The sequence below is a fragment of the Lithobates pipiens genome, unplaced genomic scaffold, assembly GCF_037356315.1.
Source record: "Lithobates pipiens isolate NorthernLeopardFrog02 unplaced genomic scaffold, aLitPip1_a1.2 Scaffold_47, whole genome shotgun sequence".
NCBI classification, from domain to species: domain Eukaryota; kingdom Metazoa; phylum Chordata; class Amphibia; order Anura; family Ranidae; genus Lithobates; species Lithobates pipiens.
In genome coordinates this window covers 2,635,838-2,658,369 of record NW_027507871.1, presented here as the reverse complement: position 1 = coordinate 2,658,369, position 22,532 = coordinate 2,635,838, and the positions used below count along the sequence as shown (strand labels likewise).

Here is a 22,532-nt window from a genome sequence, read left to right as displayed (position 1 = left end):
ATTTCTGTGCTCACTTCCAGGACTCTGGTGTCGCTCTTCTTTACTGGAACTCCCTACCCCAATCTTTCCGGCTATCTCTCACTTTGTCTCTCTGTAGGCAATCCCTGAAGACTCATCTCTTCTACGCTTGCCTCCACCCAACAACTGAAGTCCTACTTGCTCCATCAACTCATCCACCCACAGCTATTACCTTTTCAGTCACTTACCCCTCCCTCTAAAATTGTAAGTTCTCACTAACAGGACCTCCTAATCTTTTTGTATTGAATTGTATTGTACCGAAGTGCACCAAAACATGCATGCCTTTTGTGGTAGCACAGCAACTTAGTGGGTAGAAGGCCTGCCTTACAGCACTGGGGTCCTCAGCAGTGGTGGCTGGTGTTTTTTTTTTATTTGGGAAGGCGGCAAACAACCTCCCCCCCCCCCCCCCCCGCGGCAACTCAAACCTCCCCGCTGTCTGTTGGTCCACCAGCATTTACCCAATCGGTGGCAGGCACATCGGGGATCAGCGGGCACATCGGGCAGGGGATCAGGCTGTGGCGGGCATCTGCCAACGTCTTCTGTGTCCTCTTTTCTTCTGAGGTCATGGTGGCTTCCGCTGTGCGTCTCCTCCCCTCCTTCTAGTCGTCAAATAGGATCGCCTGACCTTTCAGCCAATCGGGAAATGGGTAACAGATCCTCCCTCCCTGAGATGATTCAGTGTTAATAAAGCGAATATTAATTTTCTATTTTAACACAATGCTCTGCGCTCTGAGCCCCCCCCTATTGTGAAGCCTATTAGAGCTTATAGCTCTGATCAGGTGCTTCAAAAAACACCCCCAACGTAATTCAGGTGCCCGGTGCCCTGAATAGGGGGTGGCCGCGGCAGCCATGGATAGATACATACTGTGCATTAATCTATTCATAAACCATATAGGTGGGATGGCGCGACAGGGGGGGTAGTGCCCGTGTGCCCTTGATGGACACGCCGCCCCTGGTCCTCAGTTAGAATCCCATCCAAGATACTGTCTGAAGTTGTATGTGAGTTTCCATTTACCCTCCAAAGACATACTAGTAACTTAATTGACCCTGGTGTAGGTATGCCTGTCCATGGCTGGGTTGTGTGGTTGCTGCCGGACCCTAGCATTGATATCAGGTCCTGCGTTCTTAAAGTGGCATTTCTCAGTGCTATATACTGTAAATAACTGTATTAATAATACTGGGCAACCAGCTGTGAGGGGTGTCCCCCCCCCCCCCCCCCCACCAGTGACTTTCTGAAGGAGCGTACTTATAAGATACCTTTTAATGCAACAGAGAACATTCTCTAGTTATAACTAAACTCTTTGGATGCCATAGAAATGCACCCCATGTTTGGAGGTCACATCACCCCAAAAACACCCCCATATCAACAGTGAGGTTTGGAAGTGGGAACATCATGGTGTGGGCGGGGCTGTTTTTCAGCAAACTTCATATCATTGAAGGAAGGATGAATGGTGAGAAAAATCTGCTGCCATCTACCAGGATGATGAAGATGAAACGAAGGAGGACATCCCAGGAGGACATCCCAGGAGGACATCTCAGGAGGACATCCCAGGAGGACATCCCAGGAGGACATCCCAGGAGGACATCCCAGGAGGACATCTCAGGAGGACATCTCAGGAGTACATCCCAGGAGGACATCTCAGGAGAACATCCCAGGAGGACATCTCAGGAGGACATCTCAGGAGGACATCCCAGGAGGACATCCCAGGAGGACATCTCAGGAGGACATCTCAGGAGGACATCCCAGAAGAACATCCCAGGAGGACATCTCAGGAGGACATCCCAGGAGGACATCCCAGGAGGACATCTCAGGAGGACATCTCAGGAGGACATCCCAGAAGAACATCCCAGGAGGACATCCCAGGAGGACATCCCAGGAGGACATCTCAGGAGGACATCCCAGGAGGACATCTCAGGAGGACATCCCAGGAGGATATCCCACGAGGACATCTTAAAGGGACATCCCAGGAGGACATCCCAGGAGGACATCCCAGGAGGACATCCCAGAAGAACATCCCAGGAGGACATCCCAGGAGGACATCCCAGGAGGACATCCCAGGAGGACATCTCAGGAGGACATCCCAGGAGGACATCTCAGGAGGACATCCCAGGAGGACATCTCAGGAGAACATCCCAGGAGAACATCCCAGAAGAACATCCCAGGAGGACATCCCAGGAGGACATCCCAGGAGAACATCCCAGGAGGATATCCCACGAGGACATCTTAAAGGGACATCCCAGGAGGACATCCCAGGAGGACATCTCAGGAGGACATCCCAGGAGGACATCCCAGGAGAACATCCGAGGAGGACATCTCAGGAGAACATCCCACGAGGACATCTTAAAGGGACATCCCAGGAGGACATCTTAAGGGGACATTCCAGGAGGACATCCCAGGAGGACATCCCAGGAGGACATCCCAGGAGGACATCTCAGGAGGACATCTAAGGAGGACAATGATCCCAAACACAAAGCCAAGGAGAAAGAAAATAAAGCTGCTAGATTGGCCCAGCCAATTACCTGACTTGTATCAAATAGAAGGTCTATGGAAAGAACTAAAGATCAGAGTTCATAGAAGAGGCCCACGGGACCTTCAAGATCTGAAGACTCTGTGGAAGAATAGGCCAAAATCCCACCTGAGCAACACATGCGACTCGTTCCTCCATACAGGACCCGGTGTCTTGAAGCCGTCATTACCAAAGGGTTTTGTACCAAGTATTAAATAGATTTCATTTTGCGGGTTCAATACTTTTTCCCGGTGTCCTTCCATTTTATTACACAGAACTTCATTTCTGAACAGATTTGTTTCGGTGTCTTTGTATGTACGGATTGGATGGGTTGTTATCGACATGTGGGGGAGATTTCATGTCACCATCACCTTTACCAATAGATTTACCGAGAGAAATGGTGACGAGTTCAATACTTATTTCACCCGCTGTGTGTATATACAATGTCTGTATACAAATATATACAAATGTCTTTTTGTTTTGCTCTTTATTTGGGGAGTAGATGATATCATTGTGTATCTCTGCCCTTTGATCTCGCACATTCTCACTTCCCCATGTTTATTTTGTGGCCCCGGACTAGACACTTCCTGTATTCGGGGGGCGGAGACACGAGATGTGAACCCAAAACTCAAACCACTGGAGGAGCAGACAGCTGTGCCCCAGATCCTGCAGGTAAGATGCACATTTTCTGTATTACGGTTTATTTATAACAGACTTTCTATTTGTTTCAGTTCAAATTTCTGGCCACATGTTTTTGTTGATTCAAACTCTAAATTTCCTTTTTTTTTGGTTTAAGTTTCTATAATATATGCGATATTTATACAAATGGGCCTTCAGGTAGACGGTGAAGTGTTGACTCACCCAATGGAGTCTTTTAGCTCTTGGTTTGGCCATAGACGAGGCAATTCGATTGGACGCGGTGATCAAAACTTTGATTCCAATTGTCAAAAATCTGAAAGCGATTGAAGACGTGAAATGGTGGTTTTGATGAAGCCAAGGAGACGGGTTTGAAGTTGTTTGAAGTTTGAGCCAACCCAACACGGTGGGAAAATAATCGAATCGCTTTTAAATAAATCTTTATATTTTTTTCATGACCCGATTTTTAGCGCATTCATTCACATGGACATTTAAAACAACGATCGCGCTTTTCATTCTAATTTTTATCGACATTTCTCAAACCAATCAAAGACCTACGATGGCGATCGTGATTGAACGCAAGAAGATAGGTTTGGAATCGCACCGATTGAACCGAGTGGAACAATCTGATCTCTTTTAGATACATTGTTTCATCACCCAATTCCACAATAGAGTCTTCTAACTCTTCAGCCGGCCATATTTATATATATATATAGAAATTTGACACACTGATCAAACTTTTGCTTCTATTTTTTTTTTCCAAAGTCCCAAAGCAATCAAAGACATAAGATGGTGGTTCCCGATATACCACAAGGGGATGGGTTTAAAATCGCACCGATTGAACTGGGTGGAAAAATAAGATCTCGTAGAAAGTGATTGATATATCTTTTTCATTATCCAATCACATAATAGAGAGCCGGCCGTATATATATATATATATATATATATATATATGGAAACTTGATGCAGCAATCAAACTTTCAAATCTATTTTTTTTTTTGTCAAAGTCACAAAGCGAAGACATAGAAGTGGTGGTTTTGATTGACCACAAGAATATGGATTTAAAATTGCACCAAAATTTGATCGCTTTCAAAGAAATTGTTGTGGTTTTTATACATTTTTGGTTGGATCTTTCAGTCAACTGTATTGATGCTTTCATGTATTTTTTTTTTTCTAGTTTTGACTTTGACAATTGACTGAGATCTAGTGGTTGGCAGATTGCTTAGTTTTGTGGTAATTACTTGCAATCTAAATTGAAAATGACCATGTGCATGGCAAGCTTTAGGGTTGGATTATTAGTGCTAACCACACATTGGCAATTTTCAGGCAATTCCCGCTTTCAATTGCAACAATGGCTGTACAAGTTTTGGTACAATCAGCACCTTCACTATAAATCATTACTCAGTGTCGGTAGATGTTTTCGATGGTAGGACAAATTCATCAAATTGGACTTTTCTGAAGGCGGCTTGAGGTTGGTTTGAATTGCCTGGTGTGTTTGGCCATTACTAAAGCCTATATGGAGCTCCATAGGGAAGATGGCTTTCTGCCAGTGGTTTGTAGATCATTATTACCCCAATGGTATGAGGACCAGTCAAGGAAGACTTCATTGGTGTGATTCCCGACATAGTTTTCCCTTTACAACTCTTGCTTGGGTGGGGTGACCATTCTGGTTCCCCTTCCTTTTCTCCTATATTTGGACATTGCCAAATAGTTGTGGAGGTACACCGTTCCAAGGCACGAATCGGTTGAGTAGTATTGGTGACTATTCAGTAGTCTGAGATCCATCTTTAAAATGTTTATATGGCAATTTGGCCAATATTAAAGCCTATATGAAGCTCCATTGGGAAGATGACTTTCTGCCAATTGTTTGAGGACCATTACCCCAATGGTATGAGGACCAGTCAAGGACCAGTCAAGGAAGACTTCATTGGTGTGATTCCCTGACATAGTTCCCTTGTGATTTCTGGACATTTTTGAAGGTTGCTTGAGGTAGGTTTACATTTCCTCGTGTGTGTGGCCATTATTAAAGCTTATAAGAAGCTCTATATGGAAGATGACCTTCTGAACGTGGTTTGAGGACCATTACCCCAATGGTATGAGGACCAGTCAAGGAAGACTTCATTGGTGTGATTCCCTGACATAGTTCCCTTGTGATTTCTGGACATTTTTGAAGGCTGCTTGAGATAAGTTTAAATTTCCTGGTGTGTGTGGCCATTATTAAAGCTTATAAGAAGATCTATATGGAAGATGACCTTCTGAATGTGGTTTGAGGACCAGTCAAGGAAGACTTCATTGGTGTGATTCCCTGACATAGTTCCCTTGTGATTTCTGGACATTTTTGAAGGTTGCTTGAGGTAGGTTTACATTTCCTCGTGTGTGTGGCCATTATTAAAGCTTATAAGAAGCTCTATATGGAAGATGACCTTCTGAACGTGGTTTGAGGACCATTACCCCAATGGTATGAGGACCAGTCAAGGAAGACTTCATTGGTGTGATTCCCTGACATAGTTCCCTTGTGATTTCTGGACATTTTTGAAGGCTGCTTGAGATAAGTTTAAATTTCCTGGTGTGTGTGGCCATTATTAAAGCTTATAAGAAGATCTATATGGAAGATGACCTTCTGAATGTGGTTTGAGGACCAGTCAAGGAAGACTTCATTGGTGTGATTCCCTGACATAGTTCCCTTGTGATTTCTGGACATTTTTGAAGGCTGTTTAAGGTTGGTTTAAATTGCCTGGTGTGTGTGGCCATTGTTAAAGCCTATATGGATCTCCATAGGGAAAAATACTTTCTGCCAATGGTGGACCATTACCCCAATGGTATGAGGACCAGCCAAGGAAGACTTCATTGGTGTTAAGTCCCTGATTCTGTTCCTGGCCCCCCTCATACATGTGACCCTTGAGGTGCTTCCACACCCCTTTGAACAAAAAACGAAATAAACCATACACTAAAGTGTTCACCAAAATATACCTTAATATTCACACACAAAAAAATACAGACTGAAATCATTACAATAACGCGCAGTGCTGTCACTTTATATAAAGAAATAAATTCATATATGGAAAATAAATATGAAAAAAAAAATAGGAATCCAAAAGCACATATAAATATTTAATTTGTATTTTTATTTATATGTTCTTTTTTATTTTACTTAACTCTCCTCAACTTACTGATCATGCTAATAAGCTGTAATTATAACCATTTTTAGCATTGGCCCCATGAAAATTATTTCAACTGTTACTTTAGGGATGAAAAAAAATGAGAAAGGCTGACAGAGACGTCGAGTTATTTGCAAGATGTTTTTACTGACATTTTATTTAAGACTTGGTATATATATATATAATTTGGTTTTCCTTCACATACTTTACATTTCAATCTCTTGCAAATTTGTTCATTTAAACAATAAAGAAATGTATCAATTCTAATTAAAGTAGCTAATATTTGCAACAATTGGGAGGACTGCCGCCAAATTGGTTTACCTAATCTGCTTTATCAAGATTCTCTTTTGAAATATTGAGACAAACTAGGATCTCATTGCTGTCTTTTAACTAATCGGATTATAATTTGATTTTTTTCCGTCAATACATCTATATATATATATATATTGGGGTCCCAGTGCCTAAAAAGTCCCACCAACAGGGGATTTGTGTTTTTCTGATCATTGCAGGAAGGAGGAGCTGCACACAATTCTTCTCTCTCTTCACAGTGGTCTTTATGGTATGTGTGTATATATATATATATATATATATCTATCTATATATATATATATATATATATATATATATATATATATATATATATATATATATATATATATATATATATTTTATTATTATTATTATTATTATTATTATTATTAATTTTTATTTTATTTTATTTATTTTTTTAATGAAGAAATTCACTAATGAACTTTATTAGTTGATGATTGATTTTTTTTTTTTTTTTTTTTGCAATTCAGATTTATTATAAAGAATAAAGCATACATTGTGTATAAACATTTCCATCTTATACATGTTTGTAAAGAAATAATTAAGGCAATATATTTTAATACAAAGTAGGTTATGAAAAAAAGCATAACATCTTAATCTACAGTAAATCTTAACCAGTAATAATATGGATCACAATAGTTGTAACATATAAGATGCATCTTATAAATGATAATTCATAACACTTTATGGATTTGTATTAACTTTATGCACTTTTTATGCATATTTATTTATATGCACTTTTGGATTCCCATGTGTGTTTTATTCATGATTATTTTCACATTAATGTTCCATATATGATTGCATTTATTTATTCAATACACTGCCGCACGTTATTCTAATGCTTCCACAGCCCTAACCAAACTCCATATTAGAGAGGAAATTAAAAATGCAGCAGTGTGAGTGAGACTGTGGGTAAAGTAAATCTAAAGCCCCCATACACACTATTAGATTTTCTGCTGATTTTTTTCCTTCACATTTACCAAAACAATATTATATGAGATCACGCCTTTGGAGTTTCAATGTGTATACAATCAGGCTGGCCTTGCACTACATGGTTTTGGTAAATCTGAAGGAAAAACTCAGCAGAAAATCTGATGGTGTGTATGGGGGGGCTTTACACATCTCACCTCAATAGTACACAAGCAAAAAAAAAAGCAACCGTCCTCCAATATCCAATAATTATTTTATCTCCCTTTATGAATAATTCTTTGTAAGTCAATTATCCGGATTTATCAGTTTTTGAAACGTTGTCTTTGGAAACAATTGTCTCCAGAAAATAAACATAATGTAACATTTGTGTTTCAATGTTTTTATTGATTATTATTGATAAAACAAAGATTGCATGTTACATACATATAGTAAAACATAAATCTGAATATCATTGTAATTATGAAATACAGAATTTGAAAATAAAGCAACAATATGAATTGATATTTGGCATAAGATAGAAATGTATAGATCAATAAAAAAAAAAATTAAACAAAAAAAAAAAAACACACACTTGTAAATATCTATCATATAGATGAAATTACTCCAAGCTGGATAAAATTGATTTAAACAACACATGCGTATATATGGAGTCATATTAGTCGCATACCTACATCTCATAAGAAACCAAAAAAAGGTGTAACAAAATAGAGTAACAATGAATCTGTAAATTCCATATTATCTCACGCACCCCTAATGGGATCAAACTGTCCTAACATCAGACTGTCCTAACATCAGACTATATATAAGGTAGTGGTCTGTATGGCTTTAATCTGAGCTACAACCAACATGGTTGTCTACCTTATAAGGGATTAGTATCCAGAATTGAGTACAAGCTGCTATATAAAAGCAGTGAAATGTCATTTATTTTATTATATTATGTTGGGGTCCCCCATAATGTAACATTTATAGGTAAAGGTGATCCGGGGAAAATCTGATTGCCTCTCGGGGGGATCAGGAAGGAATTTTTCCCCTGCTGTAGCAAATTGGATCATGGCTCTGCCAGGATTTTTCGCCTTCCTCTGGATCAACTCTGGGTGAAGGATTGTGTATATATATATTAGATTGTATGATTTTTTTTTTATTTTTTTTTTGGTTGAACTAGATGGACTTGTGTCTTTTTTCAACCTGAATAACTATGTAACTCTGATCACCGCTACAATAAAATCTAAATTAGTTGTGCACACTTCCTTTTTTTTTTCTATACTCCGTAAAAACAGCTGAGTTAATATTATAAAGATTTATTAGAAATATATATATATATATATATATATATATATATATATATATATATATATATAAAAAATGATAATCTGATTAAATTTAAAATACAGCAATGGGATCCTAGTTTGTCAATTTTTTTTTAAAAGAGAATCTTGATGAAGCAGATTAGGTAAAGCGATTTGATGGCAATCCAGAGTCATCCCTATTGTTTCAAATATTAGCTTCTTTAATTAGAATTGATACATTTCACTTTTGTTTAACTGAACAAATTTGCAGAGATTAAGATGTAAATCATGTGAAAGAAAACCAAATATATATTCCAAATAAGTAAAAACATTTTGCAAATAACTCAACGCCTCAATGTCTCTTTCAGCCTTTCTCAATTTTTTATTTTTTTTTTATCCCCGAAGGAACTCTTGAAATAATTTTCAGGAACCAATGCTAAAAATGATTATAATTACAGCTTATTAACACGATCTGTAAATTGTGGAAAGTTAAGAACATATAAATAAAAAATATAAATACAAATTAAATATTTATATTTATTTATATGCGCTTTTGAATTTCCATTTTTTATCTCTTTATATTTATTTTGACATTCATTTACCATATATTGCAAATAACTCAACGCCACGACGTTTATGTCCGCCTTTCTCAACCGTTTATCCCCGAAGGAACCCTTGTAGTAATTTTCAGGAGCCAAATGCTAAAAATGATTAGAATTACAATTTATGGTACATTAGCATGATCTGTAAGTTGTGGAAAGTTAAGTAACATAAAAAAAACAGAACATGTAAATTATGCAAATGTAAAACATGTAAAACATGCAAATTAATTAAGACATAAAAAAAATGAAAAAAAAAATGGTGACATACTAAGTATTTGACACCCAGGGCAAAACACATTATACCACCCACCTTCTTCAGACATGGGGAGGTTGATTTACTAAAAGCAATCACACTGTGCCCTACAAGTGCAGTTGCTCTAAATCTGAGGGGAAGCTCTGAAATGAGGGGAAGCTCTGCCTATTTATATCATCCAATCATGTGCAAGCAAGAATGTGTGTTTTATTTCTATTTTTCTTGCGTATTCCCCTCAAAATCTAGAGCACCTGCATTTGCAGCGCACAGACTAGTTACCTTTAGTAAATCGACCCCATGCAGCTGCTCCAGATCTTAGTAAATGAGGGAAAGCTTCTATTTGCAAAGGATAGCCAATCACACGCAAGGAACATAAATAAAACAGCATTTTTCTTGCACATGATTGGATGATGGAAGTCAGCATGGTGGTGACCGAGGAGGAATGGTGGTGCATGGTGGTGACCGAGGAGGAATGCTGGTGACCGAGGAGGAATGCTGGTGAATGGTGGTGACCGAGGCGGAATGGTAGTGCATGGTGGTGACGGAGGCAGAATGGTGGTGACTGAGGAGGAATGCTGGTGAATGGTGGTGACCGAGGCAGAATGGTGGTGACCGAGGAGGAATGGTGGTGACTGAGGCGGAATGGTGGTGACTGAGGAGGAATGCTGGTGAATGGTGGTGACTGAGGCGGAATGGTGGTGACTGAGGCGGAATGGTGGTGACTGAGGCGGAATGGTGGTGACCGAGGAGGAATGGTGGTGACTGAGGCGGAATGGTGGTGACTGAGGAGGAATGCTGGTGAATGGTGGTGACCAAGGCGGAATGGTGGTGACTGAGGCGGAATGGTGGTGACTGAGGCGGAATGGTGGTGACCGAGGAGGAATGCTGGTGAATGGTGGTGACCGAGGCGGAATGGTGGTGACCGAGGCGGAATAGTGGTGACCGAGGCGGAATGGTGGTGACCGAGGCGGAATGGTGGTGACCGAGGAGGAATGCTGGTGAATGGTGGTGACTGAGGCGGAATGGTGGTGAATGAGGCGGAATGGTGGTGACCGAGGAGGAATGCTGGTGAATGGTGGTGACCGAGGCGGAATGGTGGTGACCGAGGAGGAATGCTGGTGAATGGTGGTGACTGAGGCGGAATGGTGGTGAATGGTGGTGACTGAGGCGGAATGGTGGTGAATGGTGGTGACTGAGGCGGAATGGTGGTCGTCACCATGTCCATAGCAATAGTGATCCTAAAAATAACCCCTTTACATTGGTAATCCGTAGAAAAAGTCATTGTTGGCAGTAAATCCATTTGCCATTGCTCAAAGAATCCCTAGAAAACTCTGGAGGAACCCTTTCCCTGGACAACTCCTGGGGGAATCCCCCTTTGCACCCCACTGCCTGTTACCCCTTGTGGGGGTATTCTGTACATTCATGTGTTTACCTTTTAATAATAAAATTGTGCTACAGCAGCGGCTGTTGGCGCCTCTCCTCCCTCCCCCACCTTTTTTTCCTGCCTTTGTAAACAATTGCTGAATATATGGAACTTATTTCGAAAGACTAATGAAGAAGAATGAAACAATGTAATTGTTTCGCTTAAATCTACTATAAAAAAATGAGGCATACAGCAGAAATTTCACAAAGTAGCAAAGTGGCGATGTGGCGATGTGGCGAGCGAACATCACAATAAAAGACAAAGGCCACCTTTTGGGTCTGGCCATGTGGAGCATGTTCTAGAAGGTTCTCATTTCATTTCATTCTGTTGCAGAACTACAAGTCCCATGAGGCCTAGCAAGACTCTGACAGCCACAAGCATGACACCCAGAGGCAGAGGCATGATGGGACTTGTAGTTTTGCAACAGCTGGAGGTCCATTAATTGCATATCCCTGGCCTAGGTCTTGAATAATTCTCTGCAGTGTTCCGGTACGGAGCCGGGCTCCAGGCTCTTCATTTCAGGTGATTTGCAGAGATGTCAGAGATTTGAATGTTAACCACTTGCCGACCCGCCGTCATCATTATCATGTGGCAGGTCAGCTTGTTCCGTACCTTTACATAGGCCCGTTTTTACTACTAGAGCAGTATGCGTGTGGCCAGCGGCCACAATGTCTGCCGGCCACCTGCGATCGCTCCTCAGAGAGCCAGAACGGGGGACGTGTCAATGTAAACAAAACGATCCCTGTTCTGTCAGGGGAGTTAGAGAAAGATTGTCTGTTCCAAGTGATCAGGAACAGCGATCTCTCTCCACTCCCAGTCAGTCCCCTCCCCCCACACTTAGAAACACCTCGCTAGGACCAGTGATGTAAGTAACTGAGTTAAAGTAAAGGGCCTCGGCCTTAGGAAAGGCAGCGGCTTCGGCCTAGCTAAGGAGCGGCGGCCACCTTGGTGCACCCGTTAGCTGTTTACAATATGATTGCTCCGTCAAATGACGGAACGATCACTTGTAAACAAACCGGCGTCATGATGACGCCGGTTCTTCTCTCCCCTCTGTGTATAGATCTGTACCGCGGAGGGGAGAAATCGGATGGCATCCATACTCTGCCAATACTCTGCAATACCCTGCAATACCCTGCCAATACTCTGCAATACCCTGCCAATACCCTGCCAATACTCTGCAATACCCTGCCAATACCCTGCAATACTCTGCAGTACCCAGCCAATACTCTGCAATACCCTGCCAATACCCTGCAATACTCTGCAGTACCCTGCCAATACCCTGCAATACTCTGCAGTACCCAGCCAATACTCTGCAATACCCTGCCAATACCCTGCCAATACCCTGCCAATACTCTGCAATACCCTGCAATACCCTGCCAATACCCTGCCAATACTCTGCAATACCCTGCAATACCCTGCCAATACTCTGCAATACCCTGCCAATACCCTGCAATACTCTGCAGTACCCAGCCAATACTCTGCAATACCCTGCCAATACCCTGCCAATACCCTGCCAATACTCTGCAATACCCTGCCAAAACTCTGCCATACCCAGCCATACTCTGTAATGTCCAGCCATACTCTGCCATACTCTGCCATACTCAGTAATACTCGGTAATACCCAGCCATACTCAGCAATATTACAGTGGGGAGATTGTGGATATTACAGTGTATATGGTGGTGGAATTTTCACAGGTTTTTGCAAATTAAATTATTATCTGCTGATCCGAAAAAATGATCCGAATGTCGCAGTCCCGCTAAAAATTGCAGATCACCGCCATTACTAGTAGAAAGAAGAAAAATAATATTAAAAATGCCATAAATCTATCCCCTATTTTGTAGACGCTATAACTTTTGCGCAAACCAATCAATATTCGCTTATTGCGATTTTTTTATTTTTTTTTAACTAAAAAATATGTAGCAAAAATGGGATTTTTGTACTTATCGTAAAATCCTTTTCACTGAAGTTCATTGACGGACACCGCTCCTTTAATTCTTGACCTTAGGGTTATCACGCCACCTTCTGGAGAGGACTGTCCTCTCCTGGCGGTGGCGTGATAACCCTAAGGTCAAGAATTAAAGGAGCGGTGTCCGTCAATGAACGAAAGAGAAATACATTTACCGTCCCTGAGTGTCTTCGGACAATGTTTATCTTATTTATCTTATTTATCTTGTTTATTTTTACATATATATTCTTATATACTTTTTACACTTTAGCTTATTCTGTATGTCTTTTTCCTAAATCCAATAAACAAATATTAACAAACAAACAAAAACAAAAGTAGCAAAATACACATTGGCCTCAACCGTTGAAAAAATTTCTTTTTTTTTTTGGGGGATATTTATTATAGCAAAAAGTACAAAATATTGTTGTTTTTTTTTTTCCAAATTTTTTGTTTTTAGAGCAAAAAATAAAAACCGCAGAGGTGATCAAATACCACCAAGAGAAATCTCTACGTGTGGGGGAAAAAAAGGAAGTCGATGTAAATTTGTGTCCAGCGTCGCACGCCTGCGCAATTGTCAGTTAAATTCGGCGCAGTGCCGAATCGCAGGGAAAAAAAGGGCTGGTCAGGAAAGGGGGGGTAAATCCTGCCGGGGGGGGGGGCTTTAGGGGTTAAACCGCTGATTCTTCACCCCGGATTATATTATGGTGATATTTTATTTTTTATTTTTTTTGTAGTTGAACTTGATGGACATTGTGTCTTTTTTTTCAACCTGACTGACTATGTAACTATGATTATTCCTCGTTTCTCGGTGTGAATCTGAACTCCGGTCTCTTGGCCTATGGTATAGCGCGGTCTCGCCTCGCGGGTGACAAAACATGACATAAAAGAATAATGTGACTCTAGATGGATCTTTTCATGTTCCCGTCATATGCTGAACCCCCTTGCTGTGGAAATCCTCCATCATCCGAGGTGGTGATATAAACAGCTAATTATAAAGTAACATAACAATCTAATCAGCCCGACTGGAGATAAATGTCAGCATTTCAGAGGATCGGAGATTCGATCATTTATAGATAGAAAGTAGCGATCTTCTTGTGATTTCCAGATGACTATACAGGATGTGAAAAGACTGTGGGGGGGGGGGGAGATTTACTAAGACTGGAGGGTGCAGAATTTGGTGCAGCTCTGCATTGCAGCCAATCAGCTTCCAGGTTTTATTATCAAAGCTTAATGGAAGAAGCTGAAGTCAGAAGCTGATTGGCTCCCACGGCTGCACCAGATTCTGCACTCTCCAGTCTTAGTAAATAAACCCCAATGTGTGAAAATCGATGTGAGTATCTTTTGCTGCGGATGTTGCAGTTGGAGGAGGAGAAATGTTTTGTTTTCTGAATGGAAAGATCTCCTCTGATATACAAGACGTCTCATTTTCATGGAATTCGGCTCATTATGGATTTTGCAAACATGCAAATTTCCCAGAAAAGAGGAAATAATTTGTGTTTAGGAAAAAAATTACTGAGGTTTCGCTTTAACCCGAGGTAAAATCTCCACGTAGGCTTCCAGGCTTTACGCATTTCAGCCCAGCAGGGCCTGAGCCATGTTGGGTTGAAACGCGTAAGTGTGGAAACATTTATCACCGCCCCTCTTTTTCCCATCTTGATAATATTTGGCTTTGTCTTAGCCCTTGTACACACGGCCGGACACTCGGAAGGAAAATGTCCGATCGGACTGTGTTGTCGGATAATCCGACCGTGTGTGTGGGCTCCATCGGACTGTTTCCGTCGGAATATCCGACCGACAAAGTTTTAGAGCTGGGCTATAAAATTTTCCGACAACATGGTCCGATCAGACTTTGTCTGATCGTTTGTAGAGAATTCCGATCGGACAAAGTGCCACGCATGCTCAGATCAAATTCCTAGACCAAAGCTATTGGCTACTAGGCTGAACGTAGTCCCATCGTAACGAAATAACGTCATCACGTTCTGTATGATCGGATTTTCCGACAACTTTGTCCGACCGTGTGTATACAACACAAGTTTCGGACAAAATCCGACAGATTTTGTTGTCGGAATGTCCAACCGTGTGTACAAGGGCTTATTGTGTATGTGTTTTGCAAGAAGAGGAAATCGTTTTTGTTCAGCGAACAACCATTGATATAAGAAATGAAGAATCGGCCCCAATTCTGTGTTTTGAGGAGCGAAGCACCGACACCCGTTTCTCCATGCGAGGTAAAATCTCCATGCATGCTTCCATACTTACGCATTTCAGTCCACTAGGGCCTCAGTCCCTTGTATCTTCCATCTATTCCCCGTCTACACGCACTCACTCCAGGGTCAGCGGCACATCATTGTGCTGGACCGGTTTACCCTACAGTGCGAATCATAGGTGTGCACACCTAATGTGGGCGTCGATATACCCGCTGATCATGGGCAGGTGATGGGTAGACCCCAATGCTTCCTTGCCAAACCCCGGAACCTGGACAGGAATGGCGGTGGAGGGATGGCTGTTACTGGAACTGATCTGTATTTTCCTTCTGCAGCAGCTGAAAGTAGGCTTCTCCTCCTCTCCCCGCCACCATTCAGTTGCTGCAGGACAAAATTACAGAGGATTTTTACTGCCCTACTGACACCGTCCACTGCGCTACTGACACCATCAACTGCTCTACTGACACTGCCCTCTGCTCTACTGACACCATCCACTGCTCTACTGACACCGTTCTCTGCTCTACTGACACCGTCCACTGCTCTACTGACACCGTTCTCTGCTCTACTGACACCATCCACTGCTCTACTGACACTGTCCTCTGCTCTACTGACACCGTTCTCTGCTCTACTGACACCGTCCACTGCTCTACTGACACCGTTCTCTGCTTTACTGACACCATCCACTGCTCTACTGACACCGTTCTCTGCTCTACTGACACCGTCCACTGCTCTACTGACACCATCCACTGCTCTACTGACACCGTCCTCTGCTCTACTGACACCATCCACTGCTCTACTGACACCGTCCACTGCCCTACTGACACCATCCACTGCTCTACTGACACTGTCCTCTGCTCTACTGACACCGTTCTCTGCTCTACTGACACCGTCCACTGCTCTACTGACACCATCCACTGCTCTACTGACACCGTCCTCTGCTCTACTGACACCATCCACTGCTCTACTGACACCATCCACCGCCCTACTGACACCATCCTCTGCCCTACTGACACCGTCCTCTGCTCTACTGACACCATCCACTGCTCTGACACCGTCCACTGCTCTACTGACACCGTCCTCTGCTCTACTGACACTGTCCACTGCTCTACTGACACCATCCACTGCCCTACTGACACCGTCCTCTGCTCTACTGACACCATCCACTGCTCTGACACCATCCACTGCCCTACTGACACCGTCCTCTGCTCTACTGACACCGTCCACTGCTCTACTGACACCGTCCTCTGCTCTACTGACACTGTCCACTGCCCTACTGACACCGTCCACTGCCCTACTGACACCGTCCACTGCTCTACTGACACCGTCCTCTGCTCTACTGACACCATCCACTGCTCTACTGACACCGTCCTCTGCTCTACTGACACCATCCACTGCTCTGACACCGTCCACTGCTCTACTGACACCATCCACTGCTCTACTGACACCATCCACTGCTCTACTGACACCATCCACTGCTCTACTGACACCGTTCTCTGCTCTACTGACACTATCCACTGCTCTACTGACACCGTCCACTGCTCTACTGACACCATCCTCTGCTCTACTGACACCATCAACTGCCCTACTGACACCGTCCACTGCTCTACTGACACCGTCCACTGACCTACTGACACCATCCACTGCCCTACTGACACCATCCACTGCTCTACTGACACTGTACACTGCTCTACTGACACCGTCCTCTGCTCTACTGACACCGTCCTCTGCTCTACTGACACCGTCCACTGCTCTACTGACACCGTCCACTGCCCTACTGACACCGTCCACTGCCCTACTGACACCGTCCACTGCCCTACTGACACTGTCCTCTGCTCTACTGACACCATTCACTGCTCTACTGACACCGTCCTCTGCCCTACTGACACCGTCCTCTGCTCTACTGACACCGTCCTCTGCCCTACTGACACCGTCCACTGCTGTACTGACACCGTCCACTGCTGTACTGACACCGTCCACTGCCCTACTGACACCGTCCACTGCCCTACTGACACTGTCCTCTGCTCTACTGACACCGTCCACTGCCCTACTGACACTGTCCTCTGCTCTACTGACACCGTCCACTGCCCTACTGACACTGTCCTCTGCTCTACTGACACCATCCACTGCCCTACTGACACCGTCCTCTGCTCTACTGACACCATCCACTGCTCTGACACCGTCCACTGCTCTACTGACACCGTCCTCTGCTCTACTGACACTGTCCACTGCCCTACTGACACCGTCCACTGCCCTACTGACACCGTCCACTGCTCTACTGACACCGTCCTCTGCTCTACTGACACCGTCCACTGCTCTACTGACACCGTCCTCTGCTCTACTGACACCATCCACTGCTCTGACACCGTCCACTGCTCTACTGACACCATCCACTGCTCTACTGACACCATCCACTGCTCTACTGACACCATCCACTGCTCTACTGACACCGTTCTCTGCTCTACTGACACTGTCCACTGCTCTACTGACACCGTCTACTGCTCTACTGACACCATCCTCTGCTCTACTGACACCATCAACTGCCCTACTGACACCGTCCTCTGCCCTACTGACACCGTCCTCTGCTCTACTGACACCGTCCTCTGCCCTACTGACACCGTCCACTGCTGTACTGACACCGTCCACTGCCCTACTGACACCGTCCACTGCCCTACTGACACTGTCCTCTGCTCTACTGACACCGTCCACTGCCCTACTGACACTGTCCTCTGCTCTACTGACACCGTCCACTGCTCTACTGACACCATCCACTGCTCTACTGACACCGTCCACTGCCCTACTGACACCGTCCACTGCCCTACTGACACTGTCCTCTGCTCTACTGACACCGTCCACTGCTCTACTGACACTGTCCACTGCCCTACTGACACCGTCCTCTGCCCTACTGACACCGTGCACTGCCCTACTGACACTGTCCTCTGCTCTACTGACACCATCCACTGCTCTACTGACACCGTCCACTGCCCTACTGACACTGTCCACTGCCCTACTGACACCGTCCACTGCCCTACTGACACCGTCCTCTGCTCTACTGACACCGTCCACTGCCCTACTGACACCGTCCACTGCCCTACTGACACCGTCCACTGCCCTACTGACACCGTCCTCTGCCCTACTGACACTGTACACTGCTCTACTGACACCGTCCACTGCCCTACTGACACCGTCCACTGCCCTACTGACACCGTCCTCTGCCCTACTGACACTGTACACTGCTCTACTGACACCGTCCACTGCCCTACTTTAGGATTTGCATCATTTAATTTACAGAACACGCCCACAACTTTGAAGATATATATATATATTTTATTGTGAAGCAAACAAAAAATAGGACAAAATAACAGAAAAAGTCAGTGTGCAAAACTATTCACCCCCCTAAAGTCAACACTTTGTAGAGCCACCTTTTGCAGCTACCACAGCTCCAAGTCTCTTTGGATAAGTCTCTATGAGTCTTGCCACATCTCACCACTGGGATTTTTGCCCCATTCCTCCTCCTCGCAAAACTGCTGCAGATCCTTCAAGTTGGATGGTTTGCGCCTTGTGAACAGCAAACTTTAAGTCTGACCACAGATTTTCTATTGGATTGAGGTCTGGGCATTGACTAGGCCATTCCAACACATTTACATGTTTCCCCTTAAACCACTCAAGTGTTGCTTTAGCAGTGTGTTTGGGGTCATTGTCCTGCTGGAAGGTGAACCTCCGTCCTAGTCCCAAATCACACACAGAGGGCTACTTAACTATTACTAACTATTAAATTATAGGTATTGGAATTTCCTTTCAAACTTGGCTGTTAATGAACATAACAAATACGAATTCATCCAAAGCTACGAATTATCCAAAATAATGAATGCCACATCTAAACAAATGGAACAGAACAAATGAATAACAAATAATAATAATAATAATAATAAATATTATTATTATTATTTATTATTATTATTAATTTGTTACATTCCATTCGTTCAGATATGGCATACGTTATTTTGGATAATTCGTAACTTCGGATAAATTCGTATTTGTTATGTTCATTAACTGCCAAATGTGAAAGGAAATTCCAATACCTATAATTTAATAGTTAGTAATAGTTAAGTTATTATTAGTTTAGTTATTTTTTTCAGATTTTCAATTTTTTTAATTTACAAATTTTCAAATTTATGAATTTACAAATTATCGACTTTACAGATTTATGAATTTTCTAATTTACGAATTTACAAATTTTTCTAATTTACAAATTTTCAAACTTATGAATTTACGAATTTTAGAATGTTCGAATTTATAAATATTCAGAAAAATTTGTTTAAATGGATTTTCGTTAATTTGGTAATATCCTAATTAACGAGTTTGTCAAAATTCGGTAAAATTCGGTAAAAAATGTATTTGGAACGAAAGGAATCGCATCCAAAACTAAAAAAAAAAAAAAAAAAACTTTAACTTGTCCATATCTTGGCTCCTGTTATCATTTCTGTTTTTCAAAAAGTAAAAGTAAAATAAAATAAAAATAAAAAGCATGTTCTTGTAGGTGTTTCCAGTAGAAACGATTAAGCCGCCCATAGATATGGGATTATCAAGCCTTCGGGACACCTATTAGGCTTCAATATGGTGCACAATTGTGGGTTACAATAAAGTGAAATTTCCTTTCCTATACCGCCTTCCTCCGGTACGGTGAACGTGAAGAAGTTCACACCAGAAAATAAAATCAAAATTGTGTAAAATCATTTATTAAAATGTCATATAAAACTTCTGACATGTTTTGAAAACATGAATCTAAAAGCTGTACAAATGTGTGCATAGAAGACATACAAATGTGTTAGAGTGCGCTCGGTGCGCCGTTGTGTTTACTCACCTCCTACTCCTTCCTGCTGACAAAGCCTGAGATATGATCTGACAACACTTCAGCACATTGGCGGGACTGATAGAAGGATCCTGTGAGATAATCTCATGGTTTCACCCACAGAAGCAACTCAACTGTTTTTTTGCATCTTCTCCTGACCCCGGGGGGTAAAATCAGCTCATTTTCCAGTAGATTTTTCAATAGATTTTTAAAGCCGAAGTTTAATTTGCTTATATTTTGCCTTCCCTGCCCCCACCCCATGCCTTGATGGGTGGGTGTCAGTCCCAGAGGAGAATTGGGGTGCCAGAAAACTTGGTGGTAGGCCTGACAGTATCCAACCATTGTTATAGATTGGCAGCACTCTTTTGCCCAGTGGAGTCTCAATGGGGTTTCTAGGAAAGTTTGCTTGTACGGAAAGAAAGGATGGGGGACACCAAGCAACAGGGATTGGTCCAGACAAAAATTTTATTTTTCACTTGGGTTTCAGTTCCTTATAAATAATAGTTTGTAGAGTTTTCTGGCAGCCAAAGCAACTGTTATGATGGCCCCTGACTGGTGATGTGAGCTGACCCGAGGTGCAAAATCTAAGTGGCAGTTGGTCTTCACCACAGCTCCTGATAGTGGCGATGGCCCGGGAACCCTAGTGAGGCTGGTTTTCTTTGTTGCAAGCTGCCACTGGGTTTTGGCCCTCAAGGGGGGCGTGGGGGGTGGCTGGACTTGAAAGTCTACAGTGTAGAGACTGTTCACAGGGCTGCAGACAAGATGTCTTGGGCTAGGGTCAAGGCAGGCAGCATGCAAGAAAGTAGTCAGGTCCAGGCAGGGGGTCACAGCAGGCGAGGAAGTAGTCAGGTTCCGGAAAGGGTCCTAGCAGATGGCAGGCAAGAGAGTAGCTGGGTCCAGGTTGGATTCAGTGGTAAGCAAGAGAGTAGTAAGGTCCATTCAGGGGTCTTGGTGGGTGGCAAGCCAAGCAGAAGAGTAGTCAGATCCAGGCAGGGGTCTTGGTGGGTGGCAAGCCAAGCAGGAGAGTAGCCAGGTCCATTCAGGGGTCTTGGTGGGTGGCAAGCCAAGCAGGAGAGTAGTCAGGTCCATTCAGGGGTCTTGGTGGGCGGCAAGCCAAGCAGAAGAGTAGTCAGATCCAGGCAGGGGTCTTGGTGGGTGGCAAGCCAAGCATAAAAGTAGACAGGTCCAGGCAGGGGTCTTGGCAGGTGACAGGCGAGAGAATAGTCAGGTCCAAGCAGGAGACAAGGCAAGTGACAAGCGAGAGAGTAGTCAGGTCCAGGCAGGTGTCAGGGGAGGAGAGAGTAGTCAGGTCCAGGAAGGGGTTGAGGAAAGAGCGATAGTAGTCAGGTCCTGGTAGGAGTCAGGTAAGGGGAGATAGTAGTCAGGTCCAGGAAGGAGTTGAGGAAGAAGAGAGAGTAGTCAGGTCCAGGCAGGAGTCATGGAAGGGCAGAGAGTAGTCAGGTCCAGGCAGGAGTCAGGGAAGGGGAGAGAGTAGTCAGGTCCAGGAAGGGGTTGAGGAAGAAGAGAGAGTAGTCAGGTCCAGGCAGGAGTCAGGGAAGGGCAGAGAGTAGTCAGGTCCAGGCAGGAGTCAGGGAAGGGGAGAGAGTAGTCAGGTCCATGAAGGGTTTGAGGAAAGAGCGATAGTAGTCAGGTCCTGGCAGGAGTCAGATAAGGGGAGATAGTAGTCAGGTCCAGGAAGGAGTTGAGGAAGAAGAGAGAGTAGTCAGGTCCAGGCAGGAGTCAGGGAAGGGCAGAGAGTAGTCAGGTCCAGCCAGGAGTCAGGGAAGGGCAGAGAGTAGTCAGGTCCAGGCAGGAGTCAGGGAAGGGGAGAGAGTAGTCAGGTCTAGGCAGGAGTCAGGGAAGGGGAAAGAGTAGTCAGGTCTAGGCAGGATTCAGGGAAGGGGAGAGAGTAGTCAGGTCTAGGCAGGAGTCAGGGAAGGGGAAAGAGTAGTCAGGTCTAGGAAGGAGTCAGGGAAGGGGAGAGAGTAGTCAGGTCCAGGCAGGAGTCAGGGAAGGGGAGAGAGTAGTCAGGTCTAGGCAGGAGTCAGGGAAGGGGAAAGAGTAGTCAGGTCTAGGCAGGAGTCAGGGAAGGGGAGAGAGTAGTCAGATCCAGGCAGGAGTCAGGGAAGGGGAGAGAGTAGTCAGGTCTAGGCAGGAGTCAGGGAAGGGGAAAGAGTAGTCAGGTCTAGGAAGGAGTCAGGGAAGGGCAGAGAGTAGTCAGGTCCAGGCAGGAGTCAGGGAAGGGGAGAGAGTAGTCAGGTCCAGGCAGGAGTCAGGGAAGGGGAGAGAGTAGTCAGGTCCAGGCAGGAGTCAGGGAAGGGGAGAGAGTAGTCAGGTCTAGGCAGGAGTCAGGGAAGGGGAAAGAGTAGTCAGGTCTAGGAAGGAGTCAGGGA

General features: G+C 43.8%; 1 protein-coding gene across 1 annotated transcript in view; it reads left to right on the top strand.

The window, feature by feature from the left end:
• Positions 1–3,063: 3,063 nt before the first annotated feature.
• Positions 3,064–22,532, top strand: part of LOC143956939 (T-cell surface glycoprotein CD4-like) — an 81,540-nt gene continuing 62,071 nt past the window's right edge. The window contains exon 1 of the mRNA XM_077467111.1: positions 3,064–3,197. The gene's annotated coding sequence lies outside the window, so the exon portion shown is untranslated. The remainder of the gene's footprint in view (positions 3,198–22,532) is intronic.